The sequence below is a fragment of the Mustela nigripes genome, chromosome 4, assembly GCF_022355385.1.
Source record: "Mustela nigripes isolate SB6536 chromosome 4, MUSNIG.SB6536, whole genome shotgun sequence".
NCBI lineage: Eukaryota > Metazoa > Chordata > Mammalia > Carnivora > Mustelidae > Mustela > Mustela nigripes.
Genome location: NC_081560.1, coordinates 159,316,431 through 159,336,229, shown reverse-complemented (window position 1 = coordinate 159,336,229; position 19,799 = coordinate 159,316,431). Strand labels below are relative to the sequence as shown.

General features: G+C 40.7%; 1 protein-coding gene across 3 annotated transcripts in view; it reads right to left on the bottom strand.

Annotated features, from left to right (window-relative positions):
• PLCE1 (phospholipase C epsilon 1) overlaps window positions 1-19,799 on the bottom strand; it is a 324,484-nt gene that overhangs the window by 152,206 nt on the left and 152,479 nt on the right. The gene's annotated exons all lie outside the window — the stretch shown is intronic.

The following is a 19,799-nucleotide window of genomic DNA, read 5'->3' as shown; positions in this document are numbered from 1 at the left end:
TTATTGAAGAGACTGTCTTTTTTCCACTGTATATTTTTTCCTGTTTTGTCGAAGATTATTTGCCCATAGAGTTGAGGGTCCATATCTGGGCTCTCTACTCTGTTCCACTGGTCTATGTGTCTGTTTTTATGCCAGTACCATGCTGTCTTGGTGATCACAGCTTTGTAGTAAAGCTTGAAATCAGGTAACGTGATGCCCCCCGTTTTATTTTTGTTTTTCAATATTTCCTTAGCAATTCGGGGTCTCTTCTGATTTCATACAAATTTTAGGATTATTTGCTCTAGCTCTTTGAAGAATACCGGTGGAATTTTGATCGTAATAGCATTAAAAGTATAGATTGCTCTAGGCAGTATAGACATTTTAAAAATCTCAGTATTTCTGTTGCAACATCTCATGTGTTTGGTTTTGTTGGCTTTTTTTTTTTTTAATAAATACACAGTATTTACCAAGTTAGCCATCAGAGCACATAGTTTTTTCTAACCTTTTAAAAAAACACACTCTCCAGTGCACATTTCCCCAGCTCTAAAACTAGCTTTCTAATATTTTTAATGGTTTTCTAGTAGTCAATGTTATGTTTATAATGTCTTACCATAATAAATAACACTGTGATAAAGGGTATTGTAAATACATCATATGTGCTTATTATGTTATCAACTAACATTGGAAAGAGAAAAAAGTCCCTACCCATTTTGTGAAACTTCCAGGCAACAGAAGTTTCTTTTCTTTGTACAGCATACCAGCTAACTGTTTTATCAGTGCCTCTCATTGACTACCTGCCGATTTCTGACTACTTTGGGTAAACAAAATTAATTGAGCTAAAATTCATATGGCAAGCTGGGATACTGTATTGGGTAAATGGCATTAGTAACTCCAAGGTAATCGGAGGGAAGCTGGGAGTGCTGGTGACAATCTAAGGCCCTTCTACCCAGCAGCGCATTCCTCAGGGATGGTTGAGCCAACAGACGTGGATGATTCTAGAAGCAAGCCCAGGCGGGCCACCTGAACTCCAGAGTAACAACCTGGCAGGGCTACTTGCATCATAACCTTTAAGAGCATTTGTATCTCTATGATATAATTATAACCATCAATAATAATAGTCATAAATCAATTATTAAATAATATATGATAATGACTACTTATTATATTATTTTTTAAAAAAGATTTCATTTATTTATTTGTCAGAGAGAGAGAGAACATAAGCAGAGGGAGAAGCAGTCTCTCTGCTGAGGAAGGAGACAGATGTGGACTTGATCCCAGAACCCTGGGATCATGACCGAAGCCAAAGGCAGATGCATAAAGGACTAAGCCACCCAGGTGTCCCCCTGCTTATCATATTATTAAGAAATAGATACTATCTAATACGTATTATGTACTAGTACCTACAGAAATTTTACTCAGGGCTCACAACCACTCTGTGTGGATGGCAGAGCATACTGTGTTATCATTATCCCCATTTTAGCAGAGGGTGACAGAGGTTAAGGAACTGCTCCACATCACACTGAGATTAGCTCTGGGACCAGTGCCACACCAGACCGACACAAAAGACATTCCACATCCCCACCCTACACTGATTTGAAGGTTCTATTCCTTAGTGTCACTTTTACAACTGAATCTGAGGTTTTATTAGCACTAGGTAAACCAAGCTGGACTTAGACCAAACACTGGGTCTGGAAGGAATGATGGGGGTAGTCAGGATGAATTTTCCACACTTTACAAATCAGGAAACTATGCCTCTGAGAGGTCAAGCTTCTTGCCCAAGGTCATAGGGCTGATTAGGACAAAGATGGACTAGAATTAGGCCCTGAACTCCCAGTCCACAGTACTTCCTCTCCACACTATTGCCTCCTTACTTGGTGTGGTTGGAAGTTGTATACTCTTGGGGGGATTTTCCTTCAGAGGAAAGTGTTGGCACAGTCCAGTGGTTATGAGTGAGGTCTTGGGGTCACACAGGTGTGGGGCTGCAAGCCCAGCTCTGGCACAGACTTGCTGCGTGATCTTGGGTAAGTTCTCAACAACTATGTCACAGTGATGATGGGGAAATTAAAATGAGAAAATGCATGTAAGAGGCATCATACATATTCAGCCCTCAGTAGTTAGTCATTTTTATCATCATCACTAAGTCATCATTTGAAAGAGGAAGAAGGAATTCTGGGGCCTTTCATCTTAGAAGCCAGAGGAAGAGACTGTCATGTAGCAAATCATTTCAGGCTATGGAAACTTTTGCTCTGTTTTTATAACCTGTAACTCGTACCCTCTGGTGCAGTGCCTACCATAATAAAAAAAAAAAAAAAAGTTTTTTTAAGATTCCCTAATGATACCTCATTTGTTCATTTAAAAAGAAATGTCTGTAAATCTTGCTCTACATTGTACTAACAGATTACCCAGTTTAAAAAAGCCCCTCCACCACACCCCTGCTGTTCCCAACTCTATAGCTCTTCCCTCTGTAAAGAGAACGTTCATGCCCCTTCTAACCTGGCATTATCAGCAAACCCCATCAAGATGTCAGGGCCGTTTTGGAGTTAAATCTTTCCATGCTAAAATATCACTGGGCTATTTATGTCCATTCCTTCTTTTAAATTAAGATATCGTTCACATAACCATAAAATTCAATTTTGAAAGTATACAATTCAGTATTTTTTAAGTATATCCACAGAGTTACAATTGTCACTTTAGACAATCTTAAAACATTTTTATGACCACCCTGTACACATTAGCAATCACTCCCCATTACCTCCCGCTCCCGGGACCACATCAGCCCCTAACAACCATTATTCTACCTTCTATCTCTATGGATTTGCTTACTTTGTATATTTAGTGTAACTGAATTATATAATATGTGGCCTTTTTGTCTGGGTTTTTCCACTTACAATGTTTTCCAGGTTCACCAGCATAGGATGAATCAGTACGTCATTTATTTTTATATGGATAACTAATATTCCATTTTAGGCATACACCAAAAATTTTGTTTATCTATTCATTTGTTGATGGACAATCAGGTTGTTTCCACTTTTTGGCTACCATGAATAATTTTAATATGAACATTTGTGCAAAAACTTTCATGTGAATATTTTTTCATTTCTTATGGATAAATACCTAGGAATGGAATTGCTAGATCATATGGTAATTTTATGTTTAGCATAAATGTTTTTTCAAAGAATTATGTTTTTTCGAAGAATGCCCAAACTCAAACTGTTTTCTATATTGGCTGTACCAATTTACATTCCCATCATTAGTGTATAGGGCTCCAATTTCTCCACTTCCAGGTATACATTTCTTTCCTTTTCTTTGCATTTCTTTTTTTTTCATTTTTTTAAAAGATTTTATTTATTTATTTAAGAGAGAGAGAGATAGAGAGCAGGAGCACTGAGGGGGAGGAGCAGAGGGAGAGGAAGAAGCTGGCTGCCCCTTGAACAGGGAACCCAACTGATTTGGCCTGGGATCAGGACCCAAACCAAAGGCAGACACTTAACCAACTGAGCCACCCAGGTGTCCCAAGATTTTCATTTTTTCTTTCTTTTTTAAAATTATAGATGTCCTAGTGGCTATCAAGTTTTTTTTTTTTTTTCCCTTTCTTACTTTTTTTTTTTTTTAATTTTTTATTTTTTATAAACATATATTTTTATCCCCAGGGGTACAGGTCTGTGAATCACCAGGTTTACACACTTCACAGCACTCACCAAAGCACATACCCTCCCCAATGTCCATAATCCCACCCCCTTCTCCCTAACCCCCTCCCCCCAGCAACCCTCAGTTTGTTTTGTGAGATTAAGAGTCACTTATCAAGTTTTTTATAGTTCTGATTTGCATACCCCTAATGTCTAGTGATGTTGAGCATCTTTTCATGAGCTTATGGGTAATGCACATATCTTCTTTTGAGAAATACCTATTTAAGACCTTTCCTGATTTTTAAATTGGATTGTTTGTCTTTTTATTGTTGAGTTTTATATACTTTCTGGATATTAATTTCTTATACATATAATTTGGAAATATTTTAGCCCATTCTATGGGTTACCTTTTTATTCAACTGATATTGTTCTTTGATGCACAAAAGTTTTCCATTTTGATGTAGTCCAATTTATCTTTTTTTTTTTTTTTGGTTCCTTGTGCCTTTGGTGTCATATCCAAGAAATCATTGCCAAATCCAATGTCATAAAGATTTTCCCCCTGTGTTTCACAGTTTTAGGTCTTACATTTAGGTCTTTGATCCATTTTGAGTTAATTTCTGTACATAGTGGAAATAAAGGATCCAACTTCATTTTTTTAACATATGAATATTTAATTTTCTTAGCACTATTTGTTGTAAAGACTGTCCTTTCCCCTGCTGGATGATTTTGGGACTCTTCTTGAAAATAATTTAACCAGACATGCTAAAGTTTATTTCTGGGCTCTCTATTTTATTCCATTGATCTGTATGTCTGTCATTATGCCAGTATGGCACTGGTTTGATTACCATATATTTACAGTAAGTTTAGAAATCAGAAGTGTGAGTCCTCCAACTTCATTCTTCTTTTAAAAACTTATTTTGGCTATTCTGGTTCCCCTTGAAAGTCCATATGAATGTTAGAATCAGCTTGTTAATTTCTGCACAAAAGGCTGCTGGAATTTTGATAGTAATGACACTGAATCAGTAGACTGCTTTGGGAATACTCTCATCTGAACAATATTAATCTCCTAATCCATGAACATAGGATGTCTTTCCACTTCTTTATGTCTTATACAATTTCTTTCAACAATGTTTTGTAGATTTAGTGCACAAGTCTTAAAATTCTTCTGTTAAATTTATGCTTAAATATTTGAATGATTTTGATAACACTGTAAATGGAATTGTTTTCTTAACTTCATTTTCTAATTTTTCATGCCCAGTGAACAGAAATACAACTATATGAGCTTATATCCAGCAACCTTGCTGAACTAATTTATTAGTTCTAATAATGCTTCAGTGGATTCCTTAGGATTTTCTACATATAAGGTCATGTTATCTGTTAATAGAGATAGTCTAACTGCTTCCTTTCCAATCTGGATGCCTTTTATTTCTTTTCCTTGCCTAATTGCCCTGGCTAGAATCTTCAGTATAATGATGAATAGAAGCAGTGATATCTGTCTGGTTCCTGGTTTTAGGCAGAAAGCTTTCAGGTTTGTACGATTATGCATTATGTTAACTGTGGGTTTTTCATAAATGCACTTTGTCTGGTTGGGGTTGTTCCCTTCTATTCGTTTTTTGTTGTGTGTCTTTTCATAAAAGGGGGTCAGATTTTGTCAAATGCCTTTTCTGCATCTACTGAGATGATCATGTGGTTGTTATCCATTATGCTATTAACATGGTATATCACTTTGATTAGTTTTCATACTTTTTAACAGTCCATTCAGTTTTATGTTTAAGAATAGGCTGAGAAGAGCCTTATACAAGACCACCAGATATTTATTGTCTATCTGCAAGTCTAGCCCTAAATTGGACCTGTATATTGGACAAGAATAGATGACAAATTGGGACGTGACTGTAACCATGACTTCACATCACAAACACTCTGATATTTTTAAAAATTATGTTTGTTTTAAAGGAAATATATATTTTTAAAACTAATGTTGAACATGCACTCTGTATTACTGTTTGTTATTATAATTTTATTATGTTATTATATAATGTTATTATAATTTTCAACCTTTGATGATATGAGTATCAATTAAAATAGCTTTATGACTTAAAAGAAAACTGGTGTACGTTATTTCTAACTTAGTACATATTATTGCAGAAATGACCTGGACCAGACTTTAGATAGGTCAAAGTCACTTAATAAGAAAAACACATATGCACTTGGAAATTTTTTTCCCCTTGAAAGGCAATGATAACGTTACTGATAGTATTACCTGCTAATATTTTATTTAATTATCTCCTTTAGCCCTATCAGCAACTCTGTGGCCCAAGTAAGATTAGTATTCCATTTTACAGCCAAGGAAACTCAGAAAGGTTAAGTGACATGCATAATTTTTTTTAAATTCATTTTTTATTTATTTTCAGCATAACAGTATTCATTATTTTTGCACCACACCCAGTGCTCCATGCAATCTGTGCCCTCTATAATACCCACCACCTGGTACCCCAACCTCCCACCCCTGCCCCTTCAAAACCCTCAGATTGTTTTTCAGAGTCCATAGTCTCTCATGGTTCACCTCCGACATGCCTAATTATTCACAGGTAGTAGGTTAGTGAGGCCAGGATTATATTTTGGGTACCTGAGGTTAATTTATGCACATATTCAAACTGTTGATTTTCCCTTTTCAACTAAAATGGGACTAAACCCTGGAAGGTCATAGGATTCACAATGCCTCACTTGTTGACTAAGTACGATTTCAAGTCAAGTACTCATTAAATACTTAATATGGGAATTCACTGATGGATGAGGTTGTAGAGGAACTGTTTTGTATTTATGCAGCTAATGGCTTTTTGACTATGTTTGGTGATGTAAATAGAACATACTTATTGATAAAATCAAACAAAATCAAACTCCACTGTAACAGGAAAAAATGGCCATGCCATAGTAGCTAAAAATAGATTTGAGGACATCATGACTTGATGCATTAAAATCAACAGAGAGTTGTTATGTAGCATGAGCTTCATAATCCTCAACTCTAAGCTCAATACCATGGATCTTCTTGAGCTCTGGGTCAGGGCATTATACTACCTTGGCTTTCCTCTTAACTCTCCAGCCATGGCAGTAGTTTCTGCCCCTTCTTGCATCCCCCCAGCATGAACTATACATGTCTCTGTTCTCTGCTTGTCTTTCTCTCTCTCCTCCAGAAAAGCTCATCTCAAGCTGTATTCATCACAGCTAAGCAGATGACTTGCAAATGTATAATTCCAGCTCTGACCTTTCACTCAGATCCATAGCTGATGCTTTTGAGAGTGTCTCCTTGAACATTCCAGAATCTCAAAGTCAAGATACACTCTCACTTTCTTTTTATGGTATTGCTTTCATCTCCCCAGGTCCCAAATCTTAGAGGCGTCTGTTATTTTTCAATATCCTGGGAAGAGTTCAAATCCATTTATCCATCAGTTGTCCCAAGAATTGGTCCCTTCCATCCCATTTTCATTGCTTTATCTCTAACTACCACGTGCTTGAATGTCTGCAATAGCCTCCTGATTGTCCTCAGCTGTGAGATACCAAGAAGCATCCTTATAAAACCCTCAGGGGTTAGAAAGGCCATTTGGCCCTGGGAGGTTGATGTCCACGATGGCAGTGGGAGCTGGGAGAAAGGTGGAGGCCAGCCTAATAAAACGTGTAAAGAAAACACACAGGTTTATACATGTCCTGGAGAAACCTCACACTTCCTTCCTAAGGTCAGTTCCTTTCTGATTTGGTATAAAACAGTCATAGGAAATGGAAGAACAGCTGTTGGCTTCTCTCCCATGAGTCTGAGCAGCAGAGACAAAGGACGTGCTGGTGCCTACCACCGGAAGTGGACAGTCCCAGCTGACCAGAATCAGGATCCGGGACTTGCTGCTGGACCTCTGCCAGCTCTCCCTGTCCAAACCAGGGCTTCTCCCCTAAGGGCACCTTCATTCATGTGCCTCTTGCCAGAAGCAGAGGGGAATAAGGAGGATGTGAAAGAAGAGCCCTGGGGTCCAGAGGCAACACAGGCAAATGCTCCAGTGCCAGGTCTCTGAAGTTGGATGAAGCTAAGTTCAAATCCCTGCTCTTTATTCTTGAGTTGCTTAACCCTGCACTTTATCTTTCAGAGCAGACCAGGCCATCTGCTCCTCTTCCTGTGATCTCCTAGCTAAGAAGGAGTATAAACATCATCAAAGATATGAAAAGAGGGGGAAAATAAATTTCCCTAAACTCCTCACAAGTCAAATATCATACATGGAATGAATACTCTGGCAAACCTCTGAGGTTGGAAGGGGGTGGGATCACCATGAAGTTCCCTAAATGTCTTCTAAAACAGAAGCATCCACTTGGCCTAACTACAGAGACTTGGGTTTGTGGACTAGGGCAGGCAAATTTGAAGCCAGAAGGGAATGGCTCAGGACAACAGAGGGTAAAGCCACCTGCTGTCTTTCCCCTTCTCAACTTTCCAAACGAGGGAAATTTACAGGGGTACCAAGTTATGGCCTCTAAGTCTCAGTTTACTCATCTTTGAAATGAGGAGCATGATCCTTACCAGGTTGTTTTCAGAACTTCCTAAGATATATAAAACACTCAGCATAGTGGCTGGGCCACTGATGGAAGACCTGCATGTTTCCATGTGAACTCTGTGCAGGTTGTCACATACACTGGTAGTGTGTTATATTTACTCATTTATAGGCGCATGAGAGTTGGCACAGGGGGAAACAGGTCATAAATACACATAAGACATGTGGCTCCTTCATTCTGTTAAAGGCCCAATTACTCACTGGTATGTTATTTCTTTCAGGGTGACTTCCTTTTTGTCTACGGTTACAGATATAAATATAAATAAAACAAGGAGATTACGTTCTCTGACAGCTGTGGAGCATATCTACTTACTCTGTAATTCCTTCACCTAAAAGGACCCGACTGGCTAGCCCCATGGTGTCTGAAGGAACAATCACAAACCAGAACTCCCCTCAGGCCATGCTGAGTGAGTGTTAGAGGTGCTGACCACTAAGCCTGGGCACCAAAGAGAACTCCCAGCATCTTTATCAACAGAGAGGATTTGAGGTCTTTTTAAGTTAACCCTGAAACTGAATGAGGCCAAGGACTGAGGTTGAGCTAGGGGAGAAAAGATTAAGGTTGCAGGAGTAGTGGGTGGCACAGCTAGGACTTGAGCCCATGAGGATTCCATTGTTTAAAATAACACAGATTCTGATTCATGAGGTCTCAGGTGAGGCCCAAGATTTCTGCTGGTTCTGGGACCATGCCTTCAGGTAAGGGCCAGTGTTGGTAAAGCCCTCCCACCAGTTTATGGCATGTCCTTCCCGACGAGGTCAATGACAGTCATCATCATGTCATCACATATCACTTGTTGTGTGTGTGATACTCCAACGGACTGAGCTGCAGGTGGCCCTCAGAAACTGGGAAGGTGCATTTGGGTTTTGCAGTCAGTTTTCTGTGAACTTGACTGGCTCAGATCAGTTCAAAGACAGAGTCAAGCAAAGCAGGTGAACTGACACCTCTTCAGAGCTGCCCTCAAAGTACAGGGAAATGAACATGCAGGAGAACAGGAAACAAGCACTGTGCTTCCTGCATGTGGCCACATGCAGAAGGGTGCCACAGGAGGATGGGGTCTGTGCTCTGTGCAGCAGAGGGCCTTCCTGCTCCAGGCCCAGGTGTGGACCTGTCAGGGAAGCTCTTGGCCCACAAAAGGTGAGTTAGCTCTCTTCAGGTAAAGGTGGGAGACCAATGAGCCATGAGACGCAGACAGGTGCCTTGAGGAGGCTTTCAGCAGGGAGTCTTGCTACTCGACAGGAGGGTCTCGCCTGCAGCAACTGCACGGTAGGGAACGTCATACACATTCAGAATCTCACCCCACCCCAGTCCCAGTAAATCCAAATCTGCATCTCATCAAGTTTCCCAGGGGACCCATATGTAACGTTACAGTTTGAGAAACTCAGGTCTGAAGGAGTTTGGTTACAAGTGACCGATGTAGAAGTGTCCAGACACAGCAGAGGAGTTGCTGGCTGGCTTCACAAACCTCACCCAGGGCCATAACGCTGTCATCGTTCATCATCACAGTTGTTAATGGTAGTAGCAACAGAAGCTTACATTTGTACAATGGCTTACAGTTAACAAATCACATGCCCCTGCATTCCTTGATTTATAGGAAAAGCCTATTATATCCACTTTGTGGATATAGAAAACTAAGGCTTGGGGAGACTGAATAATCAAATCTGAGGTCCCCCAGAGTGGCACTTTGAAATTGCACTTCAAAAATCCATTTTCAGCAAAGAAGCCTAAATCAAAGTTATTTTATTAGACATTGGTCACTTCAATACATGGTTTCTCATTAATTTGTACTGAGCAGTAGAAAAGATTAATCCTAGCAACTATTTTTAAAGCAATACAGGCTTTTTGATTTTAGGTTCAGAGTAATAAATGATTTTTTTGGAAAAACAACATCACTGAAACTTGTATCCATGTAGGCACTAAGCAGTCACCTCTGGGAACGGTAGTTGTGCTAGAAAGGTGCTCTGTCTAGGGTAGCCCTGGGTCCTTTCTCCGTGCTGGCCACTGTTGTTTGGGCCTCCTACACCTTATGGTGCTGTTTCCAGCCCCAGGCAGAGTGCCTGCAGAGAGATTTAAGCACAAAGGAGTGTGACACTGCTCAAGGTCAAAGGGATCCAAGACCTGGGGTCCTCTCTGGAGAACTCAGAGGTTCTGGAAGGGACTGGCAGCCATGTCTGCAGACTCTTCCTCAGATTGCTCATGGAATCTCTCTAAGTACAGACATTCAGGGACGAAGCAAGGATGGGAAGAAAAACAGGAAGTCCTACAAGTGGGATCCATTGGCAAGGCTGATCTGGGACCCACTTTTGCTAAATGAGGTAGTTAGTTTGTGCTTGGCTCAACACTGGGACCCACTTTTGCTAAATGAGTTACATCACAGGTAGTAAGGTAGTAAGGTAGTAAGGTAGTAAGTTTGTGCTTGCCCCAGCACCGCTATTTTGGTCCATCTGTATACAATTCCCTGCCGTCTTCTGGATCCATTTCTCTTCCTTTCCTTTCATTCATCTCTTTCCTCCTCTCCTCCTCCCATCCCTTCTCTCTCTTTCTTTTGAAAGGAAGAGTTGGCATTAAACATTCCAACTTCCTCATGCCTGAGCTAGAGAAGGAGAAGAAGGGATTTATCTATGCATTATTCCATTGCACAAGCTAGGAAGATTAGACAGACCTTCCGGCAGGTGAGATGCTGTCTGTGGCTGATCAAACTTGGAATGGTGGTGAGGAGTGGGTGTGGATGGGAGAAATGAGCTCTGAAAGCAAGAGCCAGGAAGAGCTGTCATCCAGGGCCCGTCCTGCAGGGCTCTGCTTTGACCCAGGGCCCACCTGCAGCTCCAGACAAGCCTGTAGACCAGAGTGCCCTTCACAGCTCCATTTCCCACAGTCCCCTCTGGGTCCCCTTCCTTGCTAGTCCCAGTCCAGAGAAGCACCCTGCAGCTCAGCCTCTGCTCTCAGCATTTCTGGAATGTCTTCTTTGTCCCATCTCCAACTTTTTTGGTCTTTTTATTATTTATTTATTATTATTATTTTTTAAAGATTTTATTTATTTATTTGTCAGAGAGAGAGCGAGCGAGAGCGAGCACAGGCAGACAAAGTGGAAGGCAGAGTCAGAGGGAGAAGCAGGTTCCCTGTGGAGCAAGGAGCCCGATGTGGGACTCGATCCCAGGACGCTGGGATCATGACCTGAGCCGAAGGCAGCTGCTTAACCAACTGAGCCACCCAGGCGTCCCTGGTCTTTTTATTTTTGAGCATGTGCTAAGCACCTTGTATTCATTAAATTCATTTATTTTATGCCACTCTGATTCTCCGAGGCAAGTATCTGCACCATCCCCATTTTACAAGCAGGATAATCAAACTTAGGAACTGAGGCGATAAGTGACCTGCCCTGGGTCACACAGCTTTTTTTTGCGGGATCTAGGTCTGTCGGTCACCAAAGGGCACACTAACCTCAGCCTCATATGTATCACCGCACAAAGTAACCAACATGTTCACACAACCATCTGTCAACTAAATTAGCAACTCCTAGGAATTAAGAACACTGCCTTTTTTCATTGTTTTTATCCCTGGCTAGAACAAAGCCATGGCCAGCACTCAGTACCTGTTTTTCATATTGTACTGTGTTACAGTGTAATTCCTCGGAGTAGACTAGAGACAGGGTAAGAGCTCCAATCTAGCTCAAGATTACTTCAAACTATGCTTCTCCGACCTCTGAATTTGTGACCATGTAGGGCTGGGTTCTTGGTTGTTCTGTGTCTTGGTTTCTTAGCTCTCTGTCTATCTCATGTTTAGTGGATCAGGAGTATCAGGGACTTGGGGTATTGTTTGCACTTCTTCAGTCTATCCCCCTTCACTGTCCCCGAACTGCCTAGCAGTGTCCAGCCCCCAGGAGACACTGAGTTGACTGCTTAGTGAATGAATGGACATTCATAATTCTCTCTGAATCTGCCTCCCCAATATTTTTTTAAAAATTGGGATCAAAAAAGAAAATATGCCACTTACTTGTGCATATAGAAAGCTAACTAAACTATTTGGCTGGAAAGAGTGACAAAGGATATTGAAAATAGAAATCGAGGTTGGGAACTTAGCAAGACCCTATGGTCAATGGAAAATGTGAATGCTCTCTGGACCTTTTCCAGCTGAGTTCCTGGATATACAACACACTTCCAGAACATCTAACTTGGGCTTTAAAATTCCACTGGTGGGGGAAAAATACTATATATGTTATAGGTTCAGAACACAATCCATTTATGGGTTTGCAACTGAGGTGTTAAAACACTTCAGAAAAGGACAAAGACGGAAGGGCACAGGGTCTCATCAGACTGGAGGAGCGCAGCTGAAACAAGACAGAATCCCACTCGAAGACCCTTGAGGCCTCCAGCCTTTCTCCTTGGATAACTCTGAAAGGCGTCCAGCGAGTTCCAATTTGGGCAGGGGTTTGTTTATTCTGCTTGGTTCAAATCAGGGCTACGGATCCCTAATGGTTTTCATGTCCCTAAAGGTTTTCCACATTTGGGCAAGATCTATGCTTTATGGAAGCCAGAGGAGGCCCTGCTCCCAGACAGAGGGGTTGGGCCAATACGCCAAGAGCACTCAGATGCCCGGACTCCAGGAAAAGGTTAGCAGCATCAACCCGCTGGCACGAGCCTGGAGATTTTCACAGTGGTGCTCTGTTGGTAGTAAAAATGCCTCCATTCTTAACCAACTGTAATTTTTATTACATTTCATTTTTCTCCCAGTGATGCTAAATGTTCAAGACTAGTCTTTTTCCTGTAACCGCTGCCTTGTGCCAATGAAACTACATAGGCTCCCACCAACTTCTGGCTCTTCATTCTGGGTGTACCATTCCTAATCTGGAAATAACTCTCCTTCCTACAAAGGGTGACTGCCTCCAGGCTCTTGACCCCAACATGCTGCTGTTGGTCTACCTTCCTAATATTGAATGTGCTAAGAGGCTATGACAACCCTCTAATGCTTTAGGTCCAGGTTTTCACCTTGCTTTCAGAACTATAACCACACCTACAAATTAACCTCTCTCTATCCACCCACTAGATTGTTGTGGAGAATCATTTCCTCATTGCTTCTGAGGCACTGCACTCATTCTGACCCTGGCACCTCATCTCACCTGCTTCTCCTGCCTGGAGCTACTCCTGTGTCTCCCAGGGAGATCTCTTTCACCCCGACCAGAAGCCAGTTCAAAGACAACCTGTTTATGTTTGCAGCCCTTCTCTTTGTCCAAAACTTCCAGCCCAGTTTCTTAAACCCATAACCTGAAATCCTCTAGAGCTTGTGCAAATCTCAGAATACAATCCAGGGGTCCCAAATGTAGATGCCTACAGGGTCAGGTAGGTACCAGGTGTAGCTAGGAAGAGTATGGAGCTGGTGTGTCTTATCTGGAGGGTTAGTGTGTGGGTCAGGGGTCAACCCACAGGGCCAAAAGTGAATGGTGGCTCAGGATTGCCAGAGAAGCCAGAACTCTACATTTTAAGGCAAAATTCCCCAGTTTTAAAATTACTGCAGCTGTCAAAAGAAAAACACACATGGTCTTGATTTGGGACACAAGGGAGGTTTTGCTTCCTTGGTATAAAAAGTAAGATAGGACTTCAGCTCATAGTACTCACTGAACTTGGTGCAGGGTGGGGAGCGTAAATCTCTGGTCCCGGAAGGGGACTGTCTTCAACCTCCCTCCCTAGGTCATATGGGGCTCTCTCCTAAACTTCTCAGAATACAGGTCTCAGAAAAAGGGAGCTGGACTACTAGGCCATTCCCCACCTCCTCAGAACCACCACACACCAGCACATTAGCTAATACTATCTAGGTCTCTTTTGCAGAATAATCATTTATTTTCAGATTCAAAAGCCATGATGATTTTAATGTAAATATGTAAATATTTTAATTTGGGGTACAAAAGAAGGGGTAGTGCAGGTGGGGGCATCTCTGGTTTATTTTTATCAGAATTATTCTTTTGAAACACCGTATGTTCACTTCTGCTTCAAAGCCTCTGATGGCTTCCCACTGCTTCTAGGGATAAAGACAAGGGTCCTAAACAAGAACTGGTATTATCTGGCAATTTGTTTTGCTTCTCTGTGCCTTAGTTTCTTCATATGTAAAAATGTTGGCTTTAAATTAGGTAATTCTTTAAAAAACACTTGTCAGAACACCTTGCACTCAGTGAGCACCCAAGACCGGTTAGCCTTTGTCATTCTGTCTTCTCCAGACCACTTTACATTCAAATCTCAAGCCTGCCATACTTTCTTCTGCCCCTGGGCCTTTGCACATACAATTGCATCTGTCTAGAACACAGTTCCAAGCCTTCTTCTCTTAGTTTATATATGGTGGACCTTCAGCCCTCAGCTGAAACATCATTACCTCAGCAAAGTCTTAACTTCTCAGGTCAAATCTGCCTTTAAGAGGGTCTCACAATCCCTTGTAGCATGTGTGAGGTTACAATTTGCCATTTGTTTTTGTAAATACTTGATTCCCTATAGGTCTTTAAGTTCCATGTGGGTAGGGACAACGTCTGCTCTATTCTTGGGACCTATCAGTATAGGTATTTAGTAAATATCTATAAAATAAATGAATTTTTACTAATAGTGGCCTCTTTCTGGACAGTCCTCATCTCTATGCTCAGGAAAGAGATCCTGGGCCCTCCAAAGCAGGGCTCATGAAGAGGTTGGGGTGACCCCCTTCCTTCTTTTTCTCTTCTCTTTTCTCAACCACACTGTGAGCCTACTTTGCAGAGATCAGACCATCGGGACCCTTGCCAACCGGCCTAGGGGTATAAGGACACATGGGAATAACAGAAACACACCAGCAAGAAATCATTTCATAACTGTCCACCTCACTGTGGGCCACATGATACCTCCCGACTGGGCAGAACTCTGTCTTCTGCCACCTACCTTCTATTGCATACTGAGCAGGGCTGGGACAAGCCCAAATGATTTTTGTAAATGATGCATGAAGGACAGTCATTGCTGGTAAATTAACTTCTGATGCTGGTGATGCTCAGAGGATGGCAGGAGATGGCTTCAAATGTTCCTTCCCGGAGTAGTACGGATACCTGTGTGTTAGCCTGGAGTTTTGTGCTTGTGTTTATTTGTTCATTCATTCAATCAACAAGTATCTTCTGGGTCCCTTCTGTGTGTTGGTTGATGTGTGGGATTTTTGGTAGAGAGGAATATATTTGCTTTGCCCATTAGCTAATAGGAGTCTCTCCTCTCATTCAGTTAATTCTGTGCTGTGACTATTGGGAAGATCCTCATCTACCCTTATAAGTACCTATATTAAAGAATGCTTCAGATACCCTTGAAGTCCTCAGCTGTCTTTAGGTCAAGGAGGTGGCAGGTATGCAGGAAAATGATCCATTTTATAGTCAGATGGACCTGCATTCAAATAAGGGGTTCCACGTTGTACTTAGATACATATGTACATAGAGAGAAAGAGGGAGAGAGTGAGAAAGAGAGACTGAATGGGAGAGCACCTGAATGATTTCCTAGTGGTTAAGAACTTGGATTTGGCAATCAGACCGGCTTGGGATCACATGCTGGGTTTGCCCCTACTAGCTGATCACCCCAGGTAAAGATTTTGGTTCTAAACTTGGTAGTTTCTAAGTCCAGCTCTTGTGAGTTGCCAAGGTCTCTGAAACTTGGTATATTCTCAGTTCCCTTCTATGTTCCTCAGAACCTACAGAAATATTTGTTTGAAACAGATTTTAGATGAGTCTGCTTCTTAATGCAAAAACATGACTCTGGATATGCACAGTTAAATACCCACCAATGCTACCAAGGGTGTTTTTGGTGACTGTGAAATTCACAGGGGAAAGCCTCAGAGGGGCTGAAGCATACATTTGTTCACACCTTCAAAGAACCGCTTGTGGGGTTAATATTATAGGAATCATGTTTTTAAAAGTTTGTGGCCATGATGAAATAGAGTTAAAAGACTTTAAGTACCAAATATGTATTTCTAGCTGGCAAAATATTTTAGACTTTCTTGAAGATGATAAAATATCTTCTGTTGGGATTCAGTTCCTTAAATTCCCTCTTAACTACTTTAACTGTATTACTAATTTATGATTTCTTGGTTTTAAGACCTAATTCAAACAGAAGTTTAAATAAGACTCAGACTATCTTGAGATTTTCCTTTTTTCCCCTTTAAGTATTTACTACTGACCCACACATTATTATAAACAAATTATAAGCATATTCCATTATGTTCTATAACTGTTCCCAGGGACAAGAATTTTCGTAGTTCATTTAAAATTAGTCTTTGTTCTTTAAAGGAATAAATAATCCAAAAATACTCAAAAAGTTAAATTTACTGTAAAATCTCAATTTTATACATCTTCATAAAAATATATCAATTTTAACTTGAACACTAAATTCTGTACCAATCATAGATTTTAGACATGGCTCCTAATCCTAGGTATAAATGCTTTGCATCTTTTCCACTCTGCAGGGGAGAGAGATGATACCAACAAAGAATGAAGTAGAAACAAAAGAAGCTTCACCATACAGGTGAGGGCTTATTTTCTTTGGTGAAATAGGGCTTCACATTTCTTCAGGCTCTTAAATGGTTTTAGAAACCTCAAACTTCCCTCAAGAGGGTATGCTATGCTTATTTCAACTATAACATTTACACTGCAAACTGCATGTTAGTCTGTCTGTCTCCTCCAATAGCAAGTGAATTCCTTGAAAGTTAAGACTATATCTATTCACTGTTTTATCCTGAGGACCAAGCACAGGGCTTTGAACACAGGGGATGCTTAATAAATATTTGTCAAATAAAAAGTGCTCCACATCACTCGGCATCAGGAAATACAAATCAAAACCACAGTGGGATACCACCTCACACCAGTCAGAATGGCTTTAATAAGTCAGGAAATGACAGATGCTGGCGAGGATGTGGAGAAAGGGGTCCCTCCTACACTGTTGGTGGGAATGCAAACTGGTGCAGCCACTCTGGAAAACAGCATGGAGGTTCCTCAAAATGTTGAAAATAGAACTGCCCTACGACCCAGCAATTGCACTACTGGGTATTTACCCGAAAGATACAAACGTAGTTATCCGAAGGGGCACGGGCACCCAAATGTTTATAGCAGCAATGTCCACAATAGCCAAACTATGGCAAGAACCTAATGTCCATCAACAGATGAACGGATAAACAAGATGTGGGGTATATATATAATGGAATACTATGCAGCCATCAAAAGAAATGAAATCTTGCCTTTTGCAATGACGTGGATGGAATTAGAGGGTATTACGCTAAGTGAAATAAGTCAATCAGACAAAGACAATTATCATATGATCTCCCTGATATGAAGAATTTGAGAGGCAACGTGGGGGTTTGGAGGGTTGGGAAGGAAAAAATGAAACAAGATGCGATCAGGAGGGAGACAAACCATAAGAGACTCTTAATTTCAGGAAACAAACTGAGGGTTGCTGGGGGTGGGGGATAGGGAGAGGGTGGTTGGGTTATGGACACTGGGGAGGGCATGTGCTATGGTGAGTGCTATGAAGTGCGTAAACCTGGCGGTTCACAGACCTGTACCCCTGGGGCTAATAATACATATTAATAAAAAATAAAAAATTAAAAACAAACAACATTTAAATAGCATTTATGCAAAGTTCACTGAGATTTTAATTCTGAATAAAAAAAGCATTATAAAAAATAAATATTTGTCAAATAAGCAAATGAATGACTAAATGACCTGTTGCATGGGTCCTAAGGAAAATCTAACTGAAGATTCTACATGGAGATAGCCCTCAGCCTGTAGATACCTCCTTTCAAGTATCCCTTTAGATGCTACTGCTCTGGGTCCACAGCCATGGAAACAGGAGGGTGTCTCTCTTTTTGTGCACATTTTGACTGAGCTAAGAGCAGAGCACTTGAAATAACAGTGGAGGGCTGGCATTCCATTCCAAGGTGTCAGCAATCATGACCACCATCATCATCCTCAGCATGGGCATGATTCCATTTATTTGTAATCATTAGGTGCCGGCTGCTAGGCTAAGTTCTTTATATGCATTATCTCATTTAATCCTCCAAACAACTCTAACAAGTTGTGCTCTTATTTTCATTTTATGGATGCCGACACTGAAGCCTCAAGAAAGTCACCTATGGGTGGCTCAGTTGGTTTAGTAGTAGCTCAGGTCATGCTTTTGGAGTCCCAGGATCGAGTCCCATATGGGCTCCCTGCTCAGTGGGGAGTCTACTTCTCCCTCTGACTTCTCCCATCTCATGCTCTCTCTCTCTCATTCTCTCTCTCTCTAGTAAATAAAATCTTTTTAAAAAAGTCACCTATTCAAGAAAACATGGTGTTGAAATCAAGTCTCAAACCCAAGACAGAATGATGCTCACATTACATTTCTTTAAATCAAGAAACAACTCAGAGGCTGACAGTCCTATCAGGACAAAGAAGAGCCCAAAATCAAACTTGTCTTATTCACTCTGAGCCCCTCTCCCCATCTTACTTCAACAAATCCTCTGGTCCTCCCCTCTCTCTTCTCATTTGAATGGGAGCCCCAAATGGTCTTCTGTATGGCAGCTGATAACAATGGTACTGGAAACGAGGGGCTTGAATCCATCAGAATCTTCACAAAGGCTCCAAAAGCTTCTTTTAAAACATGACCCATGTAGTATGTGCTCATGGAAATAAACATTTGAACAGTATAGATGAGTGGAAAGTGACAAATAAAAGGCTTCTCTTGGAGGTAACCATTTTTGTTGGTTTTGGTGTCTGTTTTGGGGCTGTTATGTCCTTACACTACAAAAGCTTTACATCCCTATTTCTTTAAATATTCCCTTCTCTGAAAGAAGAATATATTCAATCACCTCGATGAAAGATGAGGAGTTTGGCACATTTTCCCAATTACTGTGACTTGTATACTTTCAGGGTTTTTTTTTTTTCCTATTGGTAACTGCCTCAGCTTTAAAAAGTATTCGAACTTATCTCTTTACCTTTCAATTTAAATGTATTTCTTGACTCCCCAGGATTATCTATCTGCTTTGCTTTTTGTTTGTTTTCTAGTTAAACTCACCTTGTTCAGGGTAAATACAACAAATTTTTGTTCTAGTTTGGTTTTCGGGGGGGGGAGACATAGAAAAATCATCTTTTAGTACTTTTTCATTTAAAATATTCAGGAGTTCGGTTTTGTTATTTTGGGGAAAGCTTGGAGTTTAACTGCTGTTTTGTCTTTAGGTATAGAGTTTCAAATAACTATCTTGCAAATGAATTTCTAGAACATGGACCATTCTGAGATTCTGTACCTCTGACTAGACATTTTCATGACCAGCTCAAATATGGAGATCCCAAGTAGCTACCTGGCGTTGCTGTCCTCACCAATCACTTTTCTGAATTCAGTGGTTAGGACTTTTTTTTTTTAATCATAAAAAATGTTTTTGTTTCCTATTTTAGAGGTTTTAGCCTCTTATACTAAATAATTAGCCTTTAATGAACCCTTAACTTCCTAAATTCTTGAAGTGATGGTGGGGATGGGGTGGCAGTGGGCATATAATCCAATAATACTAATAATTTTTAACTATTAATAACCAATTGGAAGAACTTCTTTTCAAGGTTTTATTTATTTATTTGACAGAGAGAGAGGTAGAGATCACAACCAGGGGGAG